The sequence below is a fragment of the Leopardus geoffroyi genome, chromosome A1 (assembly GCF_018350155.1).
Source record: "Leopardus geoffroyi isolate Oge1 chromosome A1, O.geoffroyi_Oge1_pat1.0, whole genome shotgun sequence".
Lineage (NCBI taxonomy): Eukaryota > Metazoa > Chordata > Mammalia > Carnivora > Felidae > Leopardus > Leopardus geoffroyi.
In genome coordinates this window covers 179641309-179667120 of record NC_059326.1, presented here as the reverse complement: position 1 = coordinate 179667120, position 25812 = coordinate 179641309, and the positions used below count along the sequence as shown (strand labels likewise).

General features: G+C 40.1%; 1 pseudogene; it reads left to right on the top strand.

The window, feature by feature from the left end:
* The first annotated feature begins 21969 nt into the window (after positions 1-21969).
* On the top strand, positions 21970-22915 carry LOC123610900 (annotated as a pseudogene).
* Positions 22916-25812: the final 2897 nt, after the last annotated feature.

The following is a 25812-nucleotide window of genomic DNA, read 5'->3' as shown; positions in this document are numbered from 1 at the left end:
TGGACTGAATGGGAGAAGGGGTTGATCAGCATGGGGCATGAGGGAATTTTTGTGTGTGTGATGGAACCATTCTATATCTTGATAACATTAGAGATTGAATAACTGTATGCATTTGTCAAATCTCATAGAACCATACACTAAAAAGAGAATTTTGCCTTATGGAAACTATATTTAATACACCTAGGTTTAAAAAAATCTAGGCTGGGGCGCCTGGGTGGCGCAGTCGGTTAGGCGTCCGACTTCAGCCAGGTCACGATCTCGCGGTCCGTGAGTTCGAGCCCCGCGTCAGGCTCTGGGCTGATGGCTCAGAGCCTGGAGCCTGTTTCCGATTCTGTGTCTCCCTCTCTCTCTGCCCCTCCCCCATTCATGCTCTGTCTCTCTCTGTCCCAAAAATAAATAAACATTGAAAAAAAAAATCTAGGCTGACTGCTCTGTTTCTGCCTCTGAACTTTGAAATTATTATTGTACTGCTTTTATCCTGTATTGTTGTTGATAACGGTATTTCTTGGCTTAACTACAATATATCAAGGTATGTATTTATTTTCATTTTTATTTATCCTGCTTTTCAAATCTGAGGACTTATATCTTTTATTAGGCCTGGAAAATTTTTAGCATTATCTCTTTGAATGTTTCCTCTCCTATTCTCTCTACTCTCTCCTTATGTAGCATCTATTATAGATAAATTTGATCTTTCTCATTCCTACATTCCTTTCTACATTTTCCATCTTTTTATCATCTACTTGCATTCTAGAGAATTTCTTCAGGTATATTTCTCAATTTTAAATTTTCACCTTGGTTGTGTCTGATGTTTTCTAACCAATCCTTTGCCTTTTTAAAGTTAAACTAGTTATTGAAATAAAGAATACATACAAAATATGAAAAATATGCATAAATCATAAATGTCAGCCCAATTTCCACAAACCAAACACACTGTGAGACCACCACCCAGATCAAGAAATTGAGTGTTGCCAGCGCCCAGTAAAACCCTTTTGCACCCTTTTTTCAGTCACTAGACCCCTGTCAAGGCAACCACAATTCTGATTATAACACAATAGTTTTCTAGTCTTATGCTTAATATAAATGGAATTTTCAACCTTAACTCTTGACTTCTTTTATTCAACTTTATGTTTGTGAGAGCCATCATACCATTGTATGTAGCATTCGAATTTTCTCATTGTGGTTTAGTATTCCATTGTATTAAGATATTACACATGATCCATTGTACATTTATGTAAATATGGGTAGTTTCTCATTTGAGGTAACTATGAATAAGGCTGTATGAACAGTCTTGTACATGTTTTTTTTTTTAAATATATGTATCTCTGCATTCCCATTGGGTATATATCTAGGAGTAGAATTACTGAGCCATAGGATACATCAGTTTTCTTTTGATGTTGTGACAAACTGTCATAAACATAGTGGCCTAAAACAAAAATTTAATAATGTACAGTTCTGTAGATCATAAGTCCAACATGAATCTCACTGGGCTAAGGTCAAGGTTTTAGAAGGGCGGCCTTTCTTCCTGGAGATTCTAGGAGATAATCCGTTTCCTTACCTTTTCCAGCTTCTAGAGGCCACCAGCTTTCCCTGGCTTGTGTCTGCCTTCCTCCCAGTAACTTTGATGTTAATACTTCTTATTTTACCCATTCTCTCTTCTCATACCTTCTTCCATCTTTAAGGACTCATGTTATTACATTGATAACATCCCATTAATCTATTTTAAGATGAGGTGATTTGCAACCTTAATTCCATCTGCAAACTTAATTCCTCTTTGCCAGGTAATCTAACACAGGTTCTGGATATTAGGACATGGACATCTTCAGGGATCCATTATTCTGTCTACTACAGAGAATATGCATATTTTCAGTTTCAGTTTACTATGTAATAGTTTTCTGAAGTGGCTCTATCAATTTACACTTCTATAGCAGTAGAGGAAAGTTCCAGTTGTTTGATATCTTTGCCAATACTTATTTTTTCATTTTATTCATTTCGATGATATTGGATTGGTAACTTACTGAAGTTTTAATTTGTATTTCCCTAGTTACCAATGATACTGAATATCTTTTTCAGTGCTAACTGGCTTTTGGAAAGCCTTTCTTTCTGAAATGCCTCTTTGAGTCCTTCACCCATTTTTCTATTGGGTTTATGTCTTTGTTATTAATCTGTGGGAGTTCCTTTGATATTATGGATAGCAATCCTTTATCAGATGTATGTACTATAAATATCTTCTCACATCCTATGTCTTGCCTTTTCACTTTCATAGTGGTATGTTTTGACAAACAATTTCTTACTTCTAACACAGTCCAACTGTCTTTTATTGTTAGTATTTTATGGTTATTCTACTTAAGAAATCTTTGCCTAAAAATATTTCCTGTTGTCATGTAGAAACTTTATTTTTATATTTAGATGTATAATACATCTGGAATTTTTTATAATGCAAAGTATAAATCAAAATGTTTCCTCATATAGGTATCCAATTGATGAAAAATTAAATTATTTAAAAGAAACCTCACTTCCTACTACATTTCAGTTTCATCTTTGTCATAAAATGAGTAAACATATATGTGTGTGTCTTCTACTGACTTTTCAATTTCAAATGTAATGCTTTTCCTTTTTTAAAAGGCCTGTTGATGCTTTGGATTCTGGGTCTCCCTCTCTCTCTACCCTCCTTCACTCATGCTCTGTCTTTCTCTGTCTCAAAAATAAACTTAAAAAAAAATTTTTAAGGCCTGTTGATTTTGTCTTTAAATAGTTTAAAAAATTTTTCCAATAGTACCTATATCTCTGTAAATGGCAATTCAAATATTTAAAATGTACTTTTTAATATAGTCTCTATCATATAGTTCCATTATTTCAGACTTTCAGGGCATTAATTCTCATTTTGTTATATCTGCAGTTCTCCTCACAGTGGATTGCCTCCCAGCGTAGTTTTCTTTTTTGTATGTGATCTTTTTTTCAATGAGCACTGTGTGTGTGTGTGTGCATTTGTGTATAAGAGTCACATGCGATATGAGTTTTAGCTTGACATATGAAAGTTTATTTTTCTCTCATGGAAAGTCTGCAGCTCCTTCTAAGCAGTGATCTGGCAATCCAGCTGTTTCCATCTAGTGGCTAAACTATCTCAAGGTGGAGCTGCCACTGTCATTGAGGAATGAAAAGGAAGGGCAGGAGATCTTATGCCTTCTCTTCTATGATTCAATCCGGAAGTAACCCATGTCACTTCCACTTACAATCCATTGCTTAGAAATAGTCGCATGGTCCTGACAAACCATAAGTGGCCAGAAAATTGTTGGGGAAGTGTTTCTACTTTTAAATCACTGAATACTCTTTTTCCCTCTTCCTCCCAGTTGTAGAACACATTCAAGCCCTCCCCTCCCCCAAGGGAAGCTACCCAAAGGTCCATCCAGTCATTTCATCCAAACTCCCTCAGATCTGGACATGGTTCCTCTTTGCCTTAAGGTTGATACACCAAAAAGACCCTCTCCCCAACACTGTGGTAGAATACCAGCAGGATAATTTCAGTGAACACATCCATTCAGAAATGGGAGAAAGGAAGATGCTGAGCAGTCTTTGGTCTATAGCCATTCTAAAATGGCACTGGGCAGATATTGAGAAGGCCCACTTCAATAGGGATTGGAACTTCTTGATTATTATTTAGTTTCTTTAGGAATGTTCTACAATATCAGCTTCTTGGAAGGCTCCTTCTCCAGTTAGTGGTGTCTCCTGACTCTCCCTCATGATGGACTACATTCTAGGTTGTGTATTATTTAATTTTTGTTTGTGAGCTGATTATCAGTAGGGATTTATGTGTGCATAAGTATGGTAGGTCAATCTTGTGTACCCCAAGTTGTGGAAGTATTTCTATCATGTGCTTTCAGGGATTCATCAGTCCAATATTGCTTTTTTTTTTTTCTAAACAATTTCTCAGGTGGAGATTTGTATGTCATCCAAGCTGTGTAAATTTAGGCTCATACTTGTCCAAGCACCAAGCCCAGGGTATGATTTCTCATGGGAAATTTCTAACCTCTCTGAGTCATAGAGGATTCGGTTAAAACTTTTCTTACCCCTTCCCAACTCTCTTCCCCAGAGGTGATTCATATTTGGAGATGGCTTATATCTTTCCCATTCATGTATTTATATTTTGGGTTGTTTAAAACAACTGTACACTATTGATCTGCGGTTTAAAGTTTATACCAATGGCATCATGTTGTGGTTATTCACTGCAACTTGTTTTCTTGTAGTAAACATATTTTGAAGATTTAAATATGCTGATCAATACAGATCAGGCTCATTCATTTTAATTGCTGTGTAGTATTCCATTACCAAAAAAAAAAACCTCAAAAACTCAACATTTTATGATTTTTCTATTATTGTAAGTATAGGTTGTTTCTAGTTCTTCACTGTTATAACTTACTGATGCATGAATATTCTTTGCACACATTTGTGGAAGTTTATTTGGGCTATATGCTTGTTTTGCAATTATTGGATCATAAGATTTGGAAATCTTTAACTTTATTAAGTATTGACAAATTACTATCCTAAGTGGTTGTGCTAATTTATAGCCATAAACATTTTGACAGAGAATATGATCTTGACTTTCCTTTTTATTTTAATGTTTATTATTGAGATATAGAAGAGACAGAGTGCGAGTGGGGGAGGGGCAGAGAGAAAGTGAGACACAGAATCTGAAGCGGGCTCCAGGCCCTGAGCTGTCAGCACAGAGCCCAATGCTGGGCTCAAACCCATGAACCATGAGATCATGGCAGGAGCCAAAGTCAGACGCTTAACTGACCGAGTCACGCAGATACCCCTCTTTCTTTTATTTTTTTTAAAAAACATTTCAAAATGTTTATTCATTTTTGAGATAGAGAGAAAGAGAGAGCACTGGTAGGGGAGAGGCAGAGAAAGAGGGAGACACAGAATCTGAAGCAGGTTCCAGGCTCTGAGCTGTCAGCAGAGAGCCTGATGCTGGGCTAACCCACAAACTGCGAGATCATGACCTGAGCCAAAGTCGGATGCTCAACTGACTGAGCTACCCAGGTGTTCCAATCTTGAGTTCAATATCCAAGTCAAAACTTGGTTTTGTTAGACCTTTTACTTTTTTTTCCATCTGATATAAAATATTCTCTCATTATGGTTATAATTTGTAGTTACAAGATTACTATGAGGTTGAGATTTTTTTCCCATGATAATGGTTTTTCAGGTTTCTTCTGTGAATTATCCATTTTTATATTTTGAGTTAATCTTTCCTTTATTGATTTATGAAGAAGCTTTGTAATTTCTGGATATAATTGTAAGTGAATTGTAAATATTTTCTTCTAGTCTGTGGCTTGTAAAACTTCCTTAGAGTCTGAAGAAAACCTTACTTGGTTGAGATTTCTGTAGTCTCTATTTGCTAAAATGTATCATTTCTGCTTTTCCATCTTGCTACAGTGTGGTGTGGACACCATAGGAGTAGGTGACATTTCCATGTTCCTCTGGGACCCATGTAGACACTGCTCTTGAAGCTGGGTTGATTTTCCTTACTGACTCATGTCTTTAGGACTCTTGACTGTCAGTAGGATTCAGCGTTCACTGGTCACCCTAGACCTCCAGAAGCCACTTCACCTGACACCATCAGAATGAAAGCTAAAAAGACTGGAGATCTAAAATGTCACAATTTCAGCGACAAATGACATGCTGCCAGGGATAGATTTCCTACATGCCTTTCACAGACTGTAAATGGTACCTAGGTCAGTATCCCTGAATGGGAAACTTTACATTTCACATAGAAAACTTACCAGCTATCAAAACCATTGTACAAGGTTTCTACTACAACTTGTAAGGTTTAATTTTGAGAGAGCATCTCAGAAGCAGGCAAACAAATTATATTACAGTCACCCCACATATGAGCTATCTCTTGGTTGGCGAGTCTTACCTGTGCACCCCCAGGCAAAAACTGCCTTCTCTTGAAACCTCATTCTCTCTATATAAAAATTAGGAAAAAGGATTTGGTATCTAACATGTCATCATTTTTTTTTCCTCTGACCCAAAATATACCCCTTTTTGTCCCATGCAATGTCTACCACTGGTTTAGTTGTGAATCTCAAACTTCGACTACCAAGTACTCTCATGAAGAGTCTCCTCCATAAGATCTGCGACATAGCTCTAAGATACTTACAATAAATTGCAAAGCATTTATAGGGGCACATGGGTGGCTCCGTCTGTTGAGCATCTGACTTCGGCTCAGGTCATGATCTCACAGCTTGTGAGTTCGAGCCCCGTATCCGGCTCTGTGCTGACAGCTCAGAGCCTGGAGCCTGCTTCGGATTCTGTGTCTCCCTGTGGCTCATGCCTCTCCCCTGCTTGCTCTCTGTCTCTCTGTCTCTCTCTCAAAAATAATAAACATATAAAATAAAATAAAATAAAATAAAATAAATAAAATAAAATGCAAAGTACTTATAAATTCTCATTATTTATCCTAAATTTTTATGTGAATTTTTTAGTCTACGCCACATTATATCTGGATTTATTTTAATGAAAACATGATGCATTTAAAATTTAATTTTTAAGTAAGTTGAAGCTGCAGGAAAAGATACTATGTTTATCCTATGACGTTGAACAGCCCAAGTTCATGTGTAAAAACACCCATGGGAGCTATGGTTAATGGAGCAAAGGCTTTCTCTAGCCATATATTTCACTACTGGCCAAACATATGTAGGACCATTCAGTCATATGGTCTATTTGTTGTCCTTTGAACTTACTACTCTATTTCTTACCTAAAGATTTTTATTGATGTCCTTATTCTATCCAGAGTATTTATCCTCCTGTTAATTTTTCTGAGAACTTGAAGACACTGCTTCTCTGGTAAGATTTCTCATGCTCACAGAGCTCATTCTCTCTGTGCTCAAAGCATTTGATCTTTTGCTGTGAACTCAGAGCTCACTGTCTTATATTGTTGTTTCCTGTATTGCACACATTTATCACTAACTGGACTACAAGCTCCTCAAGGAAAGATCCATGTCTCAGAACTCTTTTTCTTGGACTTCATTAGGACAATCATCTCCAGCAGAAATATATACTTTTTTTTTTAAACATTCTGTAAGTATTTTTAGGCCAAGATGAGATTACCCTCATAAAAAAGAAGAAAAAAAAGGAAAGGGAGAGAAAAATTGTTTTAGTCCATTTGGCTGCTATAACGAAATAACACAGAATGGGCAGATTATAAAAAGAAAATTTATTTCCCACAGTTTTGGAGGCTGGGAAGTCCAAGATCAAATCACTTGCATGGTCACACTCTTGTGAGGTCTCTCTTCTTCCTGGTTCATAGATATCACATTCTCCCTGTGTTCTCACACATTGGAAGGGGTTGAGAGAGCTCTGTGGAGTCTCTTTTATAACAGCATTAACCCCATTCTTGAGGGCTTTACCCTTAGGACCCTATCACCTCCCAAAGCTCCTACTTCCTAATACCATCACACTGGCCACTAGGATTTCAACAACTGAATTTTGAAGATACATAAACATTCAAACTACAGCAAGAATCTAACATTGATTGAGTGCTAACTATTTGTATGCACTGTACAAACGACATTAACACACATCACACTCAGTCTTTATAACATTGCCGTGACATAGGTATCATTTTTATCCACATTTTACACATAAGAATACTGAAGCTCTGAGAGGTTAAATAACTGTCCAAAGACCACACCACTGGAATGAGACAGCTGGAATGCTGGCGCCTAATTCCCTAGCACTGGATCTTAAATTCTTAATCATTAAAGGGACAGAGAAACAGGAGTTTAGGTCAGACCAGTTTAACACGGTGGGGGGGGGGGATTGGTGCAATACAAAATATTACCTGTGGTTAAAAGTAGGAGGCTGCGTTCTTTCTCGTAGATGGAACTACTATTTTCCAGTCCTTTCTAATAGAAAGGATTGTCCTAATGTGGTCCAAGAGAGACAAAGAGGTCTGAGGCATGCCTAAAAAAGAAGGATGCAGTCCAGTTAGGAATACGTGTGTACAACATAGGATCCAATGATATAAGATGGTGTTCTGAGCTCAAATGGGCATCACCGAACAGCAAGAAGGCCCAAGGGAAGACGGTTAGACGGCCAGAAGAAAGGGCACTGAGAACTCGAATTCCCCTGGAACCTACTTCCTTTCTTTCTGCTGACCCCTTATGGAAACCAAACTCTCACTCAACCTGTCAGTCTGATACCACGCCTGGCCACAGCAGTCATGCCTGCTCAGCGTTCCCACAGATGGATATCGTTTTCCAGAATGGAGTGCGGAAAATGATATTTTTCTTTTGCCATGATAACATCCCCACAATTAGGGGGGAAAACAGCCAGGGACTGATATTTTACAAGGTCACGCTTCATTTTCCCTGGTTTGATACAGCCCAGGGAGAAGGGTTTGGTTTCTAAGAAGCCAGAAGATAGTCTGGGGATGACTACCTAGGAGAGTCTGTGCCCCCGGCGTTTGATAGGTCTTCTGCAGTTTCCTTAAGTGGGAGAAAACAAAATTGTGCAGAGAAATGGTTTAACATGCAGCCAGTCGGGGAGGATTTGTCAGATCAATAAAGGCCAATTCTGAGTGTTCCCTGCTGGGCTTCCTAACGCCCTGGGACACTCAGCTAAACTATCTATTAAGACTATTTTCCCAAGTCATTTGTGTTAGATTATAGGCTATAAACTGCTTATTGTTGCCTGTCCGCCATAAATATAAAGCAATCATTTTTAATGCAAGCAGCTGTTGGGCTGGCTTCTCCAAGATGCTTTGCCCAGGGACTCACATTCTGCTGTTTTCTTCTTCATCAAGTGCATTTCTGATTGTTTTTCTGCTCTGCTGCATACCACACACGTGGTGGTGGTAGGGGTATAAATTTTCCTTGCAGAGCTTTGTTTGGACACATGGTTTCTAAAAATATCCAAAAGGAATTGGAGGTGCAGAGGGGCAGTTTAACTTATATGCAATCTGGTGACTCAAGTCCTTAACACAGTGTCTAATTTCTTAAAATGACCTTGGAAGCACCAAATCATTTTTTTCTATCCTCCAGTGATAAGATTTGGGATTTTGGATTATACATATTGATTAACAATTTCTGCAATGTACTAGGGTACCATGTTACATGTTGAGGATATAAAAGTAAGCCAAAATTGACACGTTGCCCACTCCTTAACTCTGCCCCACCCCCAGCTTTATTGAGGTATAATCGAGAAATAAAATTGTACGATATTTAAAGTGTACAATGTGATGATTTGATAAACATACACATTGTGAAAGGATTCCCCCCCAGTGAGTTAATTAACACATCCAACACCTCACATATTTCTTAGCAAATTTCAATTATATGATATAATGTTATCAACCAAAGTAACCATATTATACATTAGATCTTCAGACCTTATTCATCTTATAGCTCAAATTTTTACCCTTTTACCAGCTCTCCCTATTTCCTCCACTTCCCAGCCCCTGGTAACTACTTCTCTATTTTCTGCTTCTGTGAGTTCAATCCCTTCCTTCTTATAGTCTAGTAGGAGAGACAAACTGATCAAACAAATGCAACAATTGTGATACAAGTATGAAGGAAATCTAAAGAACTAATATAATGCACAATCTAGTGATTTATGGAGATTTTTGGAAGAAAGCAACATTTGAGCTGAGGGTAAGTGGAGTTAACTCTGCAAGGGAAGAAGGATAATGAGGATAGGATTTCCAGGAAGACATAAAGGCACATCCAAAAGCTGAGAGGTGGGAATGAGCATTTTAAGAACTGAGTTAGGGTCAAGAACCAGATACAAAGAAGGAGACAAACAGCACAGTGGGGCTGCAGAGGCAGGCAGGGTCTAGATCTGGCAGGGCTGTGGGTGTCTTGTGAAGAGGAGCTTGAGCTCCACCCTGAGACCAATAGGAAGTCATTGGTGGATGTAGCCCTTACAGCCTCAGGAGGAAACTGCTGGTTTCCTTGAATCATACTTGAGGTTAAATGTTAGGGTAATTTACAGAAGGAATTCTTTTCATGGGGATGGGGGGAGTTAAAGGAACTAAGGAGGGATGTTGAGGCACCCAAGAAAAGCAACACTGAGAAGCTGTTTTTACCTCTAGGCCTGTAGAGGCAAGGGGAGGAACAGTGAGAGCTGGAGCCAGGAAAGTGAGCTGCCCTGCAGAAGCTGTGGTCATGAAATGTCACAGATAATGACAGAACTGCAGCATTCCAGTGGGATTAAATATTTCAAACTCTCCTGCCTTGTGTTCTCCAGTCTCCTGCTGGATCCTTCAATGCCTGAACCTAAATATAAGCCAGAAAGCCAAAGGAATCCATTGAGGCCAACACCCTTCTCACCCCCAACTAGGTACAAAGAAGGGAGGTACATATATATTAATACCCTTTTACAAATGAGCCAACTGAGACTCAAACAGGTTAGACAAATTGTCCAAGATCCACAGCTATTAAGTAGAAAATCCCATACTCAAACCCAGGTCTCCCTGCCTCTAAACATCTATGGTCTTAACCACTACTCCATACTGGCTCTCACCTACTTGGCACAGCATAATGCTAGGCCTTCTTGTTTGGGGTGTTGGAGTTGGGAAGGAGAGTCTGAGGCATCAAAGAGTAGGAGGTGGTAAACAGTCAAAGATGGCAACAACCAATCCCTTCCCTCCCTGTGTGTGTACATGATACTCTTCACATCAAGAGAAGTTGTCTAATTTCCCTCTTCATTAATCTGAGCTGGCCTCAGTGACTTTATTTTAACCATCTGAAATCTGGGATTTCTGAGGCTAGGTCACAAAAAGATTTGCAGCTTGCTTTTCCATATGTTCCCTCTTAGAAGCCAGATGCCCTGCTGTAAGAAGCCCAAGCCACATGGAGAAGCCACATGGAGATGTTCCAGGTGCAACTTCAGCTGAGTTTCTAAGCCGAGAGCCAACAGTAAGTGCAACCCATACAAGTGAGCTGTCTTGGACATCCAGGGCAGTCGAGCCTTCAGATGACTACAGCCTTCCACCACCATCTGATTATAACCACATGTAAGATGTCCAAGCAAGAACCACCTGGATGAGCCAGGCCAACTCAAGAACTGTGAGAGATACTAACAAATTGCTTTAAGCTGCTAATTTAGGGGTGATTTGTTATGCATTTATGGATAGTCAGAATATTGGGTAATGTTTCTGACTTCATGGAAACATTTAGACAAATGGAACATAAGCATACCACACACATTCCCTCTCCCACATAACTGTTAATAAGGAGCCTCTTTCCTGGAATCTTTCCCTCCTCTGCACAATTCCGGACCCCACTAATTCTTGAGCCCAGTCTCCTTGTTAGTCTATAAAACCTTTCCTTCCTGTGAATGCCTCAGGGTACAAATGAAAGCCAGTGAAGATGGGGAGTACCTTAGATCAAAGCTCTCTGCCTTCCCTTCCCTCCCAACTTCTGGCCATGCATGTTCTCCACCAGTATGGGGTGAGGATGTGGAACGGACTGTAGATGCTGCAGGACTCAGATGAGAAGAAGGTAAGCCAAGGTTGAAGCAAAGGGAGATGTGGGCCTTGTAGGAAAGCTTTTATCCTAGAAAGGAAAGAAAACACCCATAATCTATCCTAGCCCAGGACTAGAGCTAATCCTGAGTCTAGCAGGGTTTCTCAAACTCAGCACTACTTACATTTTAGACCAGAAAATTCTTTGTTGTGGGGATGTTCCAAACATTATAGGATATTTAGCAGCATCTCTGGCCTCTACCCACTAGATGCCAGTAGCACTTATCCACCACTTGTGACAACCACAAAAAAAGTCTCCATACTTTGCCAAATGTTTTGCAGGTGGTAAGAATGGCAAAACTGAAAAGCACTGCCACCTCCCTTATTTCTCTGAAGACTTTCCCTCTCAGATGGTGAGAAAAACCTGTGACTTTCTACCACAACTATACTTCACCCTTCCAGCTACATGACCAAAACCAAATCCCTTCATCTAGCTCCAGCAGGCTCCCCTCTCCCCAGTCTTCCTCTGGCCAGATGGCACCCAGGCTCTCCAGGGGGCATTTCATAGAAATGACACAGTGTTTCAGGCTGAGTCCATTCTATACCCCAGGATTAGGATGATACAGGCCAGATTCATGGGTGAGCCATTAGGCAGCTGTCCAGAGCACCAGTCAATAGGGGCCACCAAAATGTTACTGGCATAAAACTAGAGTAGGGAGCCAGTCAATTCAGGTCTCCATACATGACTGCTGACAAAACTCATGAGACATAAATGGATTTGGCTGCAATTAAACACTCCCTATTGCTGCCAGCCTCTCTCTGCTGATATTTTTTATGGCAAATACATGAAATTTACATGGTGTGTATAAGGTCTCACTACTAACTTTGAGACTGGCCTTCTGGGAGTTCTCTGTAACAGTCTAGCTTGCTTAAATTCTGAAACTGAAAAATTCATGATGCTGTATGTGCTCTTTCCTGGGGATGATTTATTAGAATGTCTACATTTAAAGAGTTTACTATGCCTCTCAATAAATTGTCTAGTTCAGAAAATCACATGTAATATGTACATGGAAAATATACCTTTATTTTGAATGTAAAAAGCATTTACTTTTATTATTTTTCCCATTCCTATTAAATATTGAATAGAAATGTAAAGAATAGACAAAATCATGTAAAAAGGACCAAAGTTACTCATCTGACATGCCCAACGTCTCAGTATGGACTGGATACACACATAGTGTTTGGAGGTGAAGGGGCAGAAAATTGCACTGGAAACCGTTTCTTTCTACTCCTATTTATTTCCATTTAAATCAGATCAAAGTGAATCTTCAAAGTAACTTTAATAATGTAAAAACAAGAAACAGTCTGAAATATAAGTCAGGAAATGAGGAAGAACAGATCACGTGTTTGACCTTAGGGTTTTGAGGAAGATTGGGTGCTAACTGCATGTATAAGAGTCTCAGATCTTTTCCAGCTCCATTAGGTAGATCCAACCCCTCTTGTTCAAATTAATACTTCCTTGATGCACTGTCCAACCACTCTCTTCTGTACCCCAAGCAAGGAAATGCTCATCAGTTGTTGGGGTTGAAGAAGTCTCCCTGCTGCATGCTTCCTGTATGAAATCTCAAGGTCACAAATCTGTTACACCTCATCCTGCAAGAAGCAGAAGCCAAGATGGAATCAGACATGCAAGCAATCTACTGGAAACTGTCTGTGAGAGAAACAGAGGTGGAGTCAGAGAAGACAAGGAGAGCTGTCAGACCATAGAACAGGGCTGACCCTGTGAAGGCAAGAGGGAAAGAAGGACAGAGTGCTGGGTTAGCAGTCTCAGACTGCAGCACAGTGCTAGGAAATTTTTGGCTAGGTTGATGGAGAGCCCTAGTACCAATTTATCTAGCATCTCACAGGTATGGGCCTGCCTTAGTACCCTCCTTGTGCTCAGTCATTGGCTGAGAGTATCCCAAGGGAAGCAAAGCCTCAGAGCAGATGGCATGGATTTGGAGCACAGCATCTAGGGATATTTATTAAATATGGTCCCCATGACACAGCAGGAATTCTAAGTGGTGCATTTTTAAGGCCACCATAGCTATGGAAGCCTTAGTGTAGCAGAAGGCGATGGATGAATAGGACAATAGAGGAAGGAAGAGGGATACCGCCAGGTAAGGGAGGTCAAGACTGATTTGGCCCAGTTCTGCTCAAAACTCAACTCACACTTCAAATGAAGGTTTGGACTATTTAGAGGTTTCTGACTCCTGAGATCTAGACCAGTACCAATATCCACCAAATTAGCTAGTGTGTACTAGCTTGGAAAGCAAGCACCATTGACCATATTTTACCTAAAAGAAAATGTAATTCAGGTTTCAAACAACCAATTTTGAAGTTGACTTTTGGTTGCAGACATACCAACACAGGGGATTATCAACAAGAGAGTAATTTTGCTTACAATGATATAACCATTATCAGAGAATATCCAAGAGTAGGATAAGATATCTACCTTTACACAACTGATATTGTTACATAGCTGAAAAAATGCAATTAATTATTTTAGAAATATTGATTAAATGTCTATGTGTTGTCAGGAATTGTCCCAGGTGCTAGAAAAATAGGTAGACATATTTGGAGCTATTCAAGAATGAAGAACTAAGAAAATGCAGGGAGACATTATAGGGAGATAGATTTAAATTTGTAATATGAATTGCACCAAGAATCATAAAATACCTAGGAATAAACCTGACCAAAGATGTAAAAGATCTGTATGCTGAAAACTACAGAAAGCTTATGAAGGAAATTGAAGAAGATATAAAGAAATGGAAAAACATTCTGTGCTCATGGATTGGAAGAATAAATATTGTTAAAATGTCAATACTACCCAAAGCTATCTACACATTCAATGCAATCCCAATCAAAATTGCACCAGCATTCTTCTTGAAGCTAGAACAAGCAATCCTAAAATTTGTATGGAACCACAAAAGGCCCCGAATAGCCAAAGTAATTTTGAAGAAGAAGACCAAAGCAGGAGGCATCACAATCCCAGACTTTAGCCTCTACTACAAAGCTGTCATCATCAAGACAGCATGGTATTGGCACAAAAACAGACACATAGACCAACGGAATAGAATAGAAACCCCAGAACTAGACCCACAAAAGTATGGCCAACTAACCTTTGACAAAGCAGGAAAGAATATCCAATGGAAAAAAGACAGTCTCTTTAACAAATGGTGCTGGGAGAACTGGAAAGCAACATGCAGAAGGATGAGAATAGACCACTTACACCATTCACAAAAACAAACTCAAAATGGATAAAGGACCTAAATGTGAGACAGGAAACCATCAAAACCCTGGAGGAGACATCAGGGAAAAACCTCTCTGACCTCAGCCACAGCAATTTCTTACTTGACATATCCCCAAAGGCAAGGGAATTAAAAGCAAAAATGAACTATTGGGACCTCATGAAGATAAAAAGCTTCTGCACAGCAAAGGAAACAATGAACAAAACTAAAAGGCAACCAACGGAATGGGAAAAGATATTTGCAAATGACATATTGGACAAAGGGCTAGTATCCAAAATCTATAAAGAGCTCACCAAACTCCACACCCGAAAAACAAATAATCCAGTGAAGAAATGGGCAGAAGACATGAATAGACACTTCTCTAAAGAAGACATCCAGATGGCCAACAGGCACATGAAAAGATGCTCAACGTCACTCCTCATCAGGGAAATACAAATCAAAACCACACTCAGATATCACCTCACGCCAGTCAGAGTGGCTAAAATGAACAAAACAGGAGACTATAGATGCTAGAGAGGATGTGGAGACACGGGAACCCTCTTGCACTGTTGGTGGGAATGCAAACTAGTGCAGCCGCTCTGGAAAACAGTTCGTCAAAAAATTTGGAGATTCCTCAAAAAATTAAAAATATACCTACCCTATGACCCAGCAGTAGCACTGCTAGGAATTTACCTAAGGGATACAGGAGTACTGATGCATAGGGGCACTTGTACCCCAATGTTCATAGCAGCACTCTCAACAATAGTAAATTATGGAAAGAGCCTAAATGTCCATCAACTGATGAATGAATAAAGAAAATGTGGTTTATATACACAATGGAATACTACGTGGCAATGAGAAAGAATGAAATATGGCCTTTTGTAGCAACATGGATGGAACTGGAGAGTGTTATGCTAAGTGAAATAAGTCATACAGAGAAGGACAGACTCCATATGTTTTAACTCCTATGTGGATCCTGAGAAACTTAACAGAAGACCATAGGGGAGGGGAAGAAAAAAAATGGTTAGAGAGGGAGGGAGCCAAAACATAAGAAACTCCTAAAAACTGAGAACTGAGGATTTATGGGGGGTGGGAGGGAGGGGTGGGTAGGTGATGGGTATTGAGGGCACCTGTTGGGATGAGCACTGGGTGTTGTATGGAAACCAATTTGACAATAATAAATTTCATAATAAAAAAATAAATTTGTAATACAAAAGGATACCTTAAAACTTTTCAATAATTCTGTTATATGTCATCTTCCATTGTGCTTCCCAGCCCTTTGTTCATATAGCTATTGTCTCACTGATCACACTGTATTCTAGTTAATTATGTATGGATTTCTTTCCCCCTGAGAGTTTTCAAAATCTCCAAGGACTGGGGCCATATATATTAATTCATAATTAAATAACTCAACACTCATATATTTACTCAACAAAGGTTTTTTGAGTGCTTTGTGCCTACTGTTGGTACCTGGGGAGTCCAAGATAAATAAGATACAATGCTTATCCTTCAGAAGCTCATGTAAACTAGAGAGAAAGATGAGGAGACATTAATATAGTTCTGAATGGTGTGTGCTATAGTGGAGGCATTTACTGAGAAAAGAAGGAGCATCAGGACAGGGTGTCAGTGAAGGAATTCCTCATAAAATTGATGATTCTTCAGCTGCATCATGACAGATAAGTAGTAGTTATCCAGGATTTTATCCCTAGTTTCCAGCACAAAACATGGCCTCAATTCAGTTCTGCAAAATGAATGAATGAATAAATGAATGAATGAACGAACAAATGATAAATAAACTGAGTGTAACTGAGAGTATTTTCTCCTGATCAGCATGCATTGCCCTCCTTCTGGGTAATAGCACCTCACCCCTGGCTCCAGAAGTGGGCCCATGACCCCAGCCTTGGCAATCAAATAATGAACAGCCCTGGCCAGTGACTGGTTCAGGAGACTGGACATGGTTGAACTTGGTACAGTGAGACAAATATCAGGACCTGTTTGAGCAGTCGGAGGATAGAATCTCTCTTCCTCAGTCTGGGGCATCTGGGGGTGTCTTGGTTAAGAGAAGTCTTCTAAGGGTGAATTTCCATACAGGAAGCAGGACTAAGAGGAAGAAAGAGAGAAATTGGTAACATTGTTTTAGCTCCTGGATCCAAAAATATAAGAAGTAGGTCTATTCCTTAACTGTTCTTTGGGTGATCTTTAAATTACCTTTTCTGGCGGCTATGCGTGGGGTGGGATTTAAGCCAGTTTTAATTGGCTCTTCTATTACTTGTGGCAAAACGTGTGTTGGCTAAGGGAGATAAATAGCTATCCACAGTATAAGTTGCTTCACAGAGGATTGAGTTGCCCATTTCCAGAATGGTTCATATAAAATTAAGTCTATCAGAAAAGGAAATGCTGTATCACTGGAGAACCCTAAATCCTTCTTTAGCCTTGTTGATTGAGGATAGGTTTGTGTCCATTTACCTGAGGAAGATAGTGTGAAGAAAAAGGAAGGAAGGAAGGAAGGAAGGAAGGAAGGAAGGAAGGAAGGAAGGAAGGAAGGAAGGAAGAAATGGACAGAGGAAGGGAAAGAGGAAGGGAGGGAGCGAGGGAGGGAAGGAGGAAGGAAGGAGGGAAGGAAGAAAGACATTAGTGGGGAAGAGACTGCACTATAACATCACCAGATTGCTCATCATTTCAGAATTACTACCTACTTCTTGTGAGTGACAAACCAGAAAGAACTAACCCACCAAAAGTTTTGTTAAAAAGAATTAACAAATGTGCACGTTGGTTGAAAGAAAGAGATGTGGCCACTGAGGCATAGCAGCTGAGAAAGATACTTTTCTTTTTCTTCTTTCCCCTAAGTGCACCATCTAAAGGAGGAATTACTATCAAATGCAAACATCCTCACCACAGTGACAACCTTGGCAGGGACCAGAGGAGAAAGTGCCCACTGGCCCCGTTCCCGGGGGTTTGAGTCAAGAGGAATCTGTGTAGCACATCTGGGGCAGGAGAGCAGACGTCTAATGGGGCAAAGCCTAGAACCAGAGAAGGTGCATTTTATGAAACGGAAATACAAATAAATAGCTGACACCAGAAGACAGAGTGTCTCCTGACTGTTTAGAAACCACTGGCCTCTGGTTCTATTTATAAAGATGACATGTTCCACAGAACCAGTTTTCCCTGTTACTAATCGAGGCCAAAGCATCAACATATTCCAGGCACATGTGGGAAGGGATGAGATGTGGGTTCAGGGCTCTGACCTTCTTTAATGAATTCATTCTGCATCTGGGGTCAGGACGCATGCAGAGTGTTTGTACTTTTTACTCTCAGTAACTGGGGGAGACAGAGATGCATAGTCTTCCTCTAGATTTCTAGATCTTCTCACCTTCCTGTCAGTTTCCTCTTTCTTCTTTCTTGCCTGCCTGCCACCCTTACCTCCTCCTCATTCTCTCCTAGCAGAAAGAACACTCCTAGCTTGTTAAGAGGCATAGATTCTGGTCCAAGCTTTGCCAACAACTGGCTATTCAATTTCAGGCACTTATTTAATCTCTCTGGACTCCAGTTTTCTCATCTGCAAAATGGGCTTAGATAAGTGTTTACCTAATTCATGTTTTCCAAAATATGAAGAATGGGGCTGTGTAAGTGGATATTGAAGATCCTGAGACATATTTCAGTAAAGAACCATATTCAACTTTGTTTTGCCAAGCATGGCTCAAATTCATTTGAGAACAAAATCTCTTTTTTAAAAAATAACATGTAGCTACATCTCACTATTCTATGGTTTATTGGTTGAACTGCTGTTTTTGCCCAATAGTTGGATTGATTCTCTAAACCTTCTTTTTACCATCCTTCTATTTAGAGTGGTTAGGGACAAAAACTGTACTTCTCAGACCTCCTGAAGCGTGAGTTTTGCATTTGGATTACACTCTACCAATAAGATGAACTCATGTGAGATGGGGAAGACATTTTCATTTCTTTCCCAATCCTGATGGATACACTGACCTAGATGATCTATAAAAGTCTACTTAGGGGCTCCTGGGTGGCTCAGTCAGTTGAGCATCCGACTTCGGCTCAGGTCATGATCTCACAGTTTGTGAGTTCAAGCCCCACGTCGGGCTCTGTGCTGACAGCTCAGAGCCTGGGGCCTGCTTCAGATTCTTCCTCCCTCTGCCCTTTCCCCTCTCATGCTCTCTCTCTGTCTCTCAACAATGAATAAAGTTTAAAAAAAAATTAAAAAAAAATAAAAGTCTACTTCAACTCTTTGGGATTTTTATGTTTTCTCTCTTGGCCATACCTTTTCTTAGGCAAAAAGCTCATTTACATATCGTGAATCTAGTTCATTTATTTTCTTCTGGATTGTAATAAATCCCAAGAAATAGACGGAGGACAAATCAAGAAAGAATAAATGCTAGCTGGGATCATCTTGCTCTGAAGTTTCCATCATCTCCTACAGCTCATTTCTGATTTCATGGGACATAGTTCATCTTGGGGTCTTGTAGCAATTCCAAAAAGACAGAGACTTGCTAAAAACTTGTAACTGTAACCATGGTGCCCCATGGATCCTTAGGGCACTGTTATGAGGCTGTATTAAGCTGGGCACACAGACTATTTCTCTCAGCATCCCCTATTAATCTTGTAGGGATGATTGTATTCCTCATCACATTCCAGGAGCACTTTTGTATTGTTTTTGAGAGAGAGAGAGAGAGAGAGAGAGAGAGAGAGAGAAAGAGAGAGTGAGCAGAGGGAGAGAAAGAATTTCAAGCAGGCTCCATGCCCAGCACCGAGTCCAACGCAAGGCTAGATCTCATGACCGTGAGATCATGACCTGATCTGAAATCAAGAGTTGGACGCTTAACTGACTGAGCCACCCAGGAACCCCTCCAGTAACGTCTTAAATGCTGCTGCACTTAAAGAAGACAGCTCTTAGGAGGGCACAGATCTAGCTCTGGCTCCCTGATGACTTAGTAAGCAACCTTGGTCAGGACAAATAACCACTGTGTCTCTTAGATTTTCTGGATCTAAAATCAACGAAGCAGGCTTTTCCTAGTTGCAAGTACTTTAGACAAATAGAGGACCCTGTATGTAGTATAAGGAGTTTTAAAATTGAGCTTTTCCGGTGGGTGTCGGAATCGAACCTACTCCTGACTCTTGACTCCACGAAGGTTAAACATTGGAAGTTGGACTCATCAAAACATGAGATGAAGGGAATTTCTGGGTGGTTGGTCTTTTGGAAAAATTGTAAAATGGTCAAAATTTGTCTTTTTCTCCTTCCGAATGACAAAAATTCAGTTTTCTAGCTTTCAGCACCAAAAAACTTTCCCTATTTTCCTCTGCCTCCTAGAATTGTCCTGTGTTTTAGATTTGTCCTTTTCAGAGCAAGGAAAAATAGTAAGCTCATTTATCCTGAGGCTGTGGTTTTAGCTCTGGCTTCTCATCAGTCCTGGATATCTTCAGAGAGCAAAGATGTCAGGGTCCTACAGCTAGAAACCCAACAGTTGGTCTTGGATGGGGCCCAAGTATTGGGCTAAAACTTCCACGGGATGAGAACCACTAGGGTATTGTTACCTAAAAGCACCTCTTCAAAGAGAATCATGGAAAAAGTTCCAGGGATCAACTAATCTTGTCCTACTCCTACTCAGAATTTCCATAAAGCAGATTACTGCCATTCACTTTTACTTACAAGCTTCAAGCTAACCAAACTGGAAGTACAGTTCTTGCCATAAATAGGAAGCTCAAAAAATCTTGAAGTAATGCCAAGGTTAGTTCAATATGAAGTTTATATCTAGTAGCTGGTACCTTGTTCTGGAAATTCTGTGCCCATTCTGCCTCCTGGCTTGATTGTACTCAATTATCCCACCCTTAAATACCTCCCAGAATCTGGTTTACATCCTCTGCCTTATGTCCTGTCCCTCATGTAATTCTTCAATACTAACCTGATGACAAACACATGGGCTTTGAGTTACATCTTGTTCAAGTCTTGACCCCACCACTCTGTAATCAGAATTCCTTGGGACAATTATTTGGAGACTTGGTTTCTTCATCTGCAGAGTAAGGGTGATTTTACCTATTCTATCCCAGTTCAGAGTTTGACACACAGTAAATATTCAACAATTGTGAGGTCCCTTTCCTCTCAAATCTCGCTGTTTACCTTGTACTTATTTCTACCTATTATTTATATGACCCATAACCCCAATGGTTTTTAAAGGTAGGATTTCAAGTATCAGTAGGAAGACATTTCAGGCACAGCAAGAGCTTTGTGTTGCAACTGAAATTATAGCCTACTGGTCCCCAGTAACTCTATCTTAGCTCCCACCATAAGGGGTCTGTCCTAGGCATTCAGGGCAGTGATGAGATGAAAGAAACTAATGGATGCAATGGGAGGAGTGAACTGAAGAAACCCTTGATAGTCACTAGTGGGAAGCTGAAAAATAAACCCAGAGAAGACCTGGAAAGGGCAGACCACCAGATGTCTAGCTAGGAAGCAGAAATCCTGGCTGGAGTCTGTTTCAAACCACAAAATCTGAATTTGGGGAAGAAAGCATTAAAAACAATAAATTACCAAATTTAAGATTCAACTGCCTCAAACTGTAACAACTTAGGCACTTGTAAAAGAGAAATATTCCAGATGGCAAAGTGGAAGGATGAATTATAGAGAAGGAAGTGGCTAATATCCTGTGCAAGACTTTGAAGCAATACAAAGAGCTTTCCTTGAAGGAACAGGCTAGGGGAGCCTGGTGTTTCTAGGAAACAGAAATGGGGTGCCATTAGATTATGGTCAGCTGGCCCGCTGGCCAGTCCTGGGTGCTCAGGGCTCAGGGCTCAGGTTTGTTTCAAATTGCCTTCTGTCTTCTAGGAGATTCTGTAACAAATGGCCCTGGTGCCTTAGGAGGGCATCTGGAATGACCACTTAAAATGGATAGGACTTTGAATTGACATAGTCCATCTGGCCTCGCTACTTAATTCAGGATCCCATGGGCCTAGGTATGATTTCAACATCACTTTTCATCTTCTATCTCCTTTTATACAAGGTCACTCCAACCCTGGAACCAAGGAGATTGAATCTGAACAGGTAAACTGAAAACAGGTGAAGGACTCTGATTGCATCCTGGTCAAAGGGGCTTCTCAAAATGTAGTCCTCAGACTGCATAATCTGACTACATGATACCTCAGCACCACCTGGGAGATTATTAGAAATGCAGCACCCCAGTTGGTCTGTGGTGAGCCATAGACACTGACTGGCCTTTGTTCCACAGGATGGGGTTTGTTAAAAGTGTCAAGAATAAGGCTTATTTCAAGAGATACCAAATGAAATTTAGAAACAGATGAGAGGGTAAAATGATTACTATGCTTGGAAACATTTGGTAATTCAGGATAAAAATAAGTACAACACATCTAAATAGAGGATGATAGTTCATGCATATCATTTGTCAGATTGCTTATGCCTGTAGAGAAGGAGATATGATAGTTTGTGTAGCTTTGCTCTTGAGCTCCCAAAGTGTGAAGGTTGGCCTGACAAATTATGTTGCAGCATATTGTACCAGCCTGCTGCTGGCCTGCAGTCTTCTTAACTCATTTGGTATGGACAAGACCTATGAAGGCCAAATGGAGGTGACTAGAGATGAATACAATGTGGAAAGCACTGATGGTCAACCTGGTACCTTCAGCTGCTATTTGGATACAGGGCTTGCCAGAACTACTACTAGAAATAAAGTTTATGGGGCCCTCAAGGGAGCTGTGGATGGAGGCTTGTCTATCCTTCACAGTTCAAACAATTCCCTGGTATAGTTCAGAAAGCAAGGAATTCAATGTAGAAGTATACTGGAAGAACATCCTGGGTCAGAAAGTTGCAGATTATATGCATTACCTAGTGGGAAAAGATGAAGATTCTTACAAGAAACAATTCTCTCATTACATAAGGAACAACATAACTCCAGACATGATGGGGATGTTTAAGAAAGCTCACACTGCTATATGAGAGAATCCAGTTTATAAGAAGAAGCTTAAGAAGTAAGTTAAGAAGAAGAGGTGAAACCGTCCCCCCAAATGTCTCTTGTCCAGAAGAAAGATTAGGTAGTTCAGAAGGCAAGATTCCTTAGAGCTTAGGAACAGGCTGCTGAGAGCTAATAAACCAAATCACAATTTTCTATGAAGATTTTTCAGATAAAGACAATAATAAACTTATTCACCAGGCAGCTAAAAAAAAAGGGGGAATGCAGCACCCCAAGTCTATCAAATCAAAACCTGCAATTTAACATGATCTGTGGGTGTTTCATACATATGTTAAGGTTTAAGAACCAGTATACTACTAGATTATATATGCAAAGGAGGAATATAGGCCCACAAAGATATTTGTATGCATAAGAAAGGACACAGTCCATGTCCAATCATTTCAATAATACTGCACCTCATGGAGTCTACAAGTTCCTAATATCACTGCCAAGGCATTTTTCTCAATACGACTAATAAAGGCCTTTTGGTCTGAAATTGGGTCCATAAGTAAAGGGGCATCCAGTCCTCAATCGCAGTCTCAGTTATTTTACTGTTTCTCCTCTTGTCATGCAGCAATCCATACCAACTGAAGGAAAGTCATAACATACAGGAAGCTGCATAAAACCCTCTACTGGTTTGCTATCACACTCACAATAGTTCAGATTCCTTATTGTGGTCTCACAGGGCCCTTCATTCTCTGGCACCTGACTACTTTTCAGAATTTATTTCTTGCCCTCTCTAACGCTGTTCCAGCCATTCTTGCCCTTTTCTTTTTGGAACACACCAAGTACATTCCAAGCTCTGAACATTTCCAGTTATTCTTTCCTCTATGGGAATGCATTTTCTTCCCTTATGTCTTACCATGAGTCCTAATCATGTATGTCTCAGCACACACACACAAAAATGCTTTCCTAGAAAGACCAACACTGCTACTCTATCTGAAAATCCTACCCCAACTATTCTAGCTGTATCAGATTATTCTGTGTGATTTTCTTCATTGAATTTAATGTTACCTGGTATTCTAGTGTTTATATTTACTGATTTACTTCTCCCCTGCCACATATAATAGAAACTTTAGAAAAGCAGATTCCTCTTCCTGACTGCTGTATCCCCAGTGCTTAGAACAATGCCTGACAAAGTATTTTTTCAATGAATGTTTCCTAAATGTGGGTGAATGATAGCAGTAAGGTGAAACTACTGGCTTCTCAGTTATCTGTGCATTCCTACTTTCTGTGCTCTAATCACCCCAATTATGCCCGCAGATAACTCAGAAGGGCTTAGATGGCAGAGCCTGAGTCAATGATGCTTTAGGTCTCACCCACAGGATTGAGACAGGTCACACTGTGGTCACTTCAGGGCTGTGTAGTGACTGTATTCAATTCAATACAGTTTTATAAACCTTTGTCCATGCACAAGGCACTGTGGAATAAAGGCAAAATATAAATATAAGGCCAAAGGTATTCCAGGAAGGCAAAATGGAATTTACAAAGGTATAAAAGCAAGAAAAGGGGTTGGGAGAACTGTAAGTAGTTTGGTGATACCAGGATGCAAAGTGCACAGTTTGGGCAGGCAGAAGGAAATAAGGCTGGGGAAGGAAACAGAGAGCTTGTAATAATACATCTCCTTGAGATGCTGGACCTACTTTATGTTTGAGGTCAGATGCAAATATCTCAAATTCTTTTTAGTCCAAAAGAGCCAGCAGTGAATTTAGCTGAGAGCATGTTGTAACCTCTAGCCCTCCTCTGTGCTCCCTTTGGGCACCATGAGTACCATACCCAGCAATCTCAAAAGCCCTCACATGCTGGACCCATTAGGCACTGCATACTCCTCTGTCTGAGTCATTTCCCCCTCTGCCAATGGTGACAAACCCAGAGGAATTCTCCATTAATTGAATCTGAGATGACTCACTCTAAACCAGGGACTTGAAACTTGAAAATCTCAGCAGCAATACCTTGGCAGTAAGACTCTTGGTTTCAGTTGTCCAGCTTATTGTCTGGAGAGCCAGTGGGTGTGAGAGGATAGAGTAGAGGGTATCTGGGGGGGGGGTGGGCTTTGGAGCAGGAACTCTGGGTTTTCTCAGACAGCTGGAAAGACAACAGCACCCACTATATGTCATTGCTTGTTTAAATTCCAGCTGGTTGCCAAAGGCTAAAAATTGATATTCAAACACACTTTGTTTGGCACACCTATTTTGTTTACAGTATTTGATGCAGTATTTAAAAATAAAGAGCTTTGGGGCACCTGGGTGGCTCAGTCAGTTAAGCGTCCGACTTTGGTTCAGGTCATGATTTCAAGGTCCATGAGTTCAAGCCCCACGTCGGGCTCTGCGCTGACAGCTCAGAGTCTGAAGCCTGCTTTGGATTCTGTGTCTCCCTCTCTCTCTGTCCCTCCCCCACTCGCACTCTGTTTCTCTCTCTTCCTCAAAAATAAATGAACATTAAAAAAATTTAAATAAAAAAAAGAGATTTCATGTTAAATTCTGTATTTCTGAATTCTCTCAAAAATTTAAAAGACCTGGCAACAACCTACTCCAAAATGGATGCCCTTTATATAGTCTGTGTGCTCCCAAAGTTTCCATGGTCTACACCCCAAGTTTTACATTCTGGTGCTGCTACACTTATACTCAGAATGCTTCATTGGTTTATTGTCCCTTATGGCCCCTGTAGGATTTGAGTTTGCAACCCCTATTCTGAAGCCATCATCAAGAGGACAAACTCTGATGATATTTTCAGTAATAGGAAAGGACCTCAAAGTATTATCTCTCTGGAAAATTTCACCTACTCAGTGCTGAAAAATTTATTAGAAAGTAATATAATAAAAGGGCATGAAAATGACCAATCTCTACCCTCTACATCTTCTCTCCTGGAAGAACACGTTACTTATATTTGAGGCTGGGGTTTAGTTTCTTTATTGTCTTTTGTTCCTCATCATAATTGCATCATGGTATATATTTAACTATTGCCAAATAAATAGGTAAAGAATGAAATGACATTGCTGCTCTAGGTCTTATGCATCTGGTACCCTCCCCCAGGAGACCTGACACCAGGATATGAAATGCTTTCTTCTTTTCTCCATCTATTCCTGTTTTAATAGTCTCCTTCC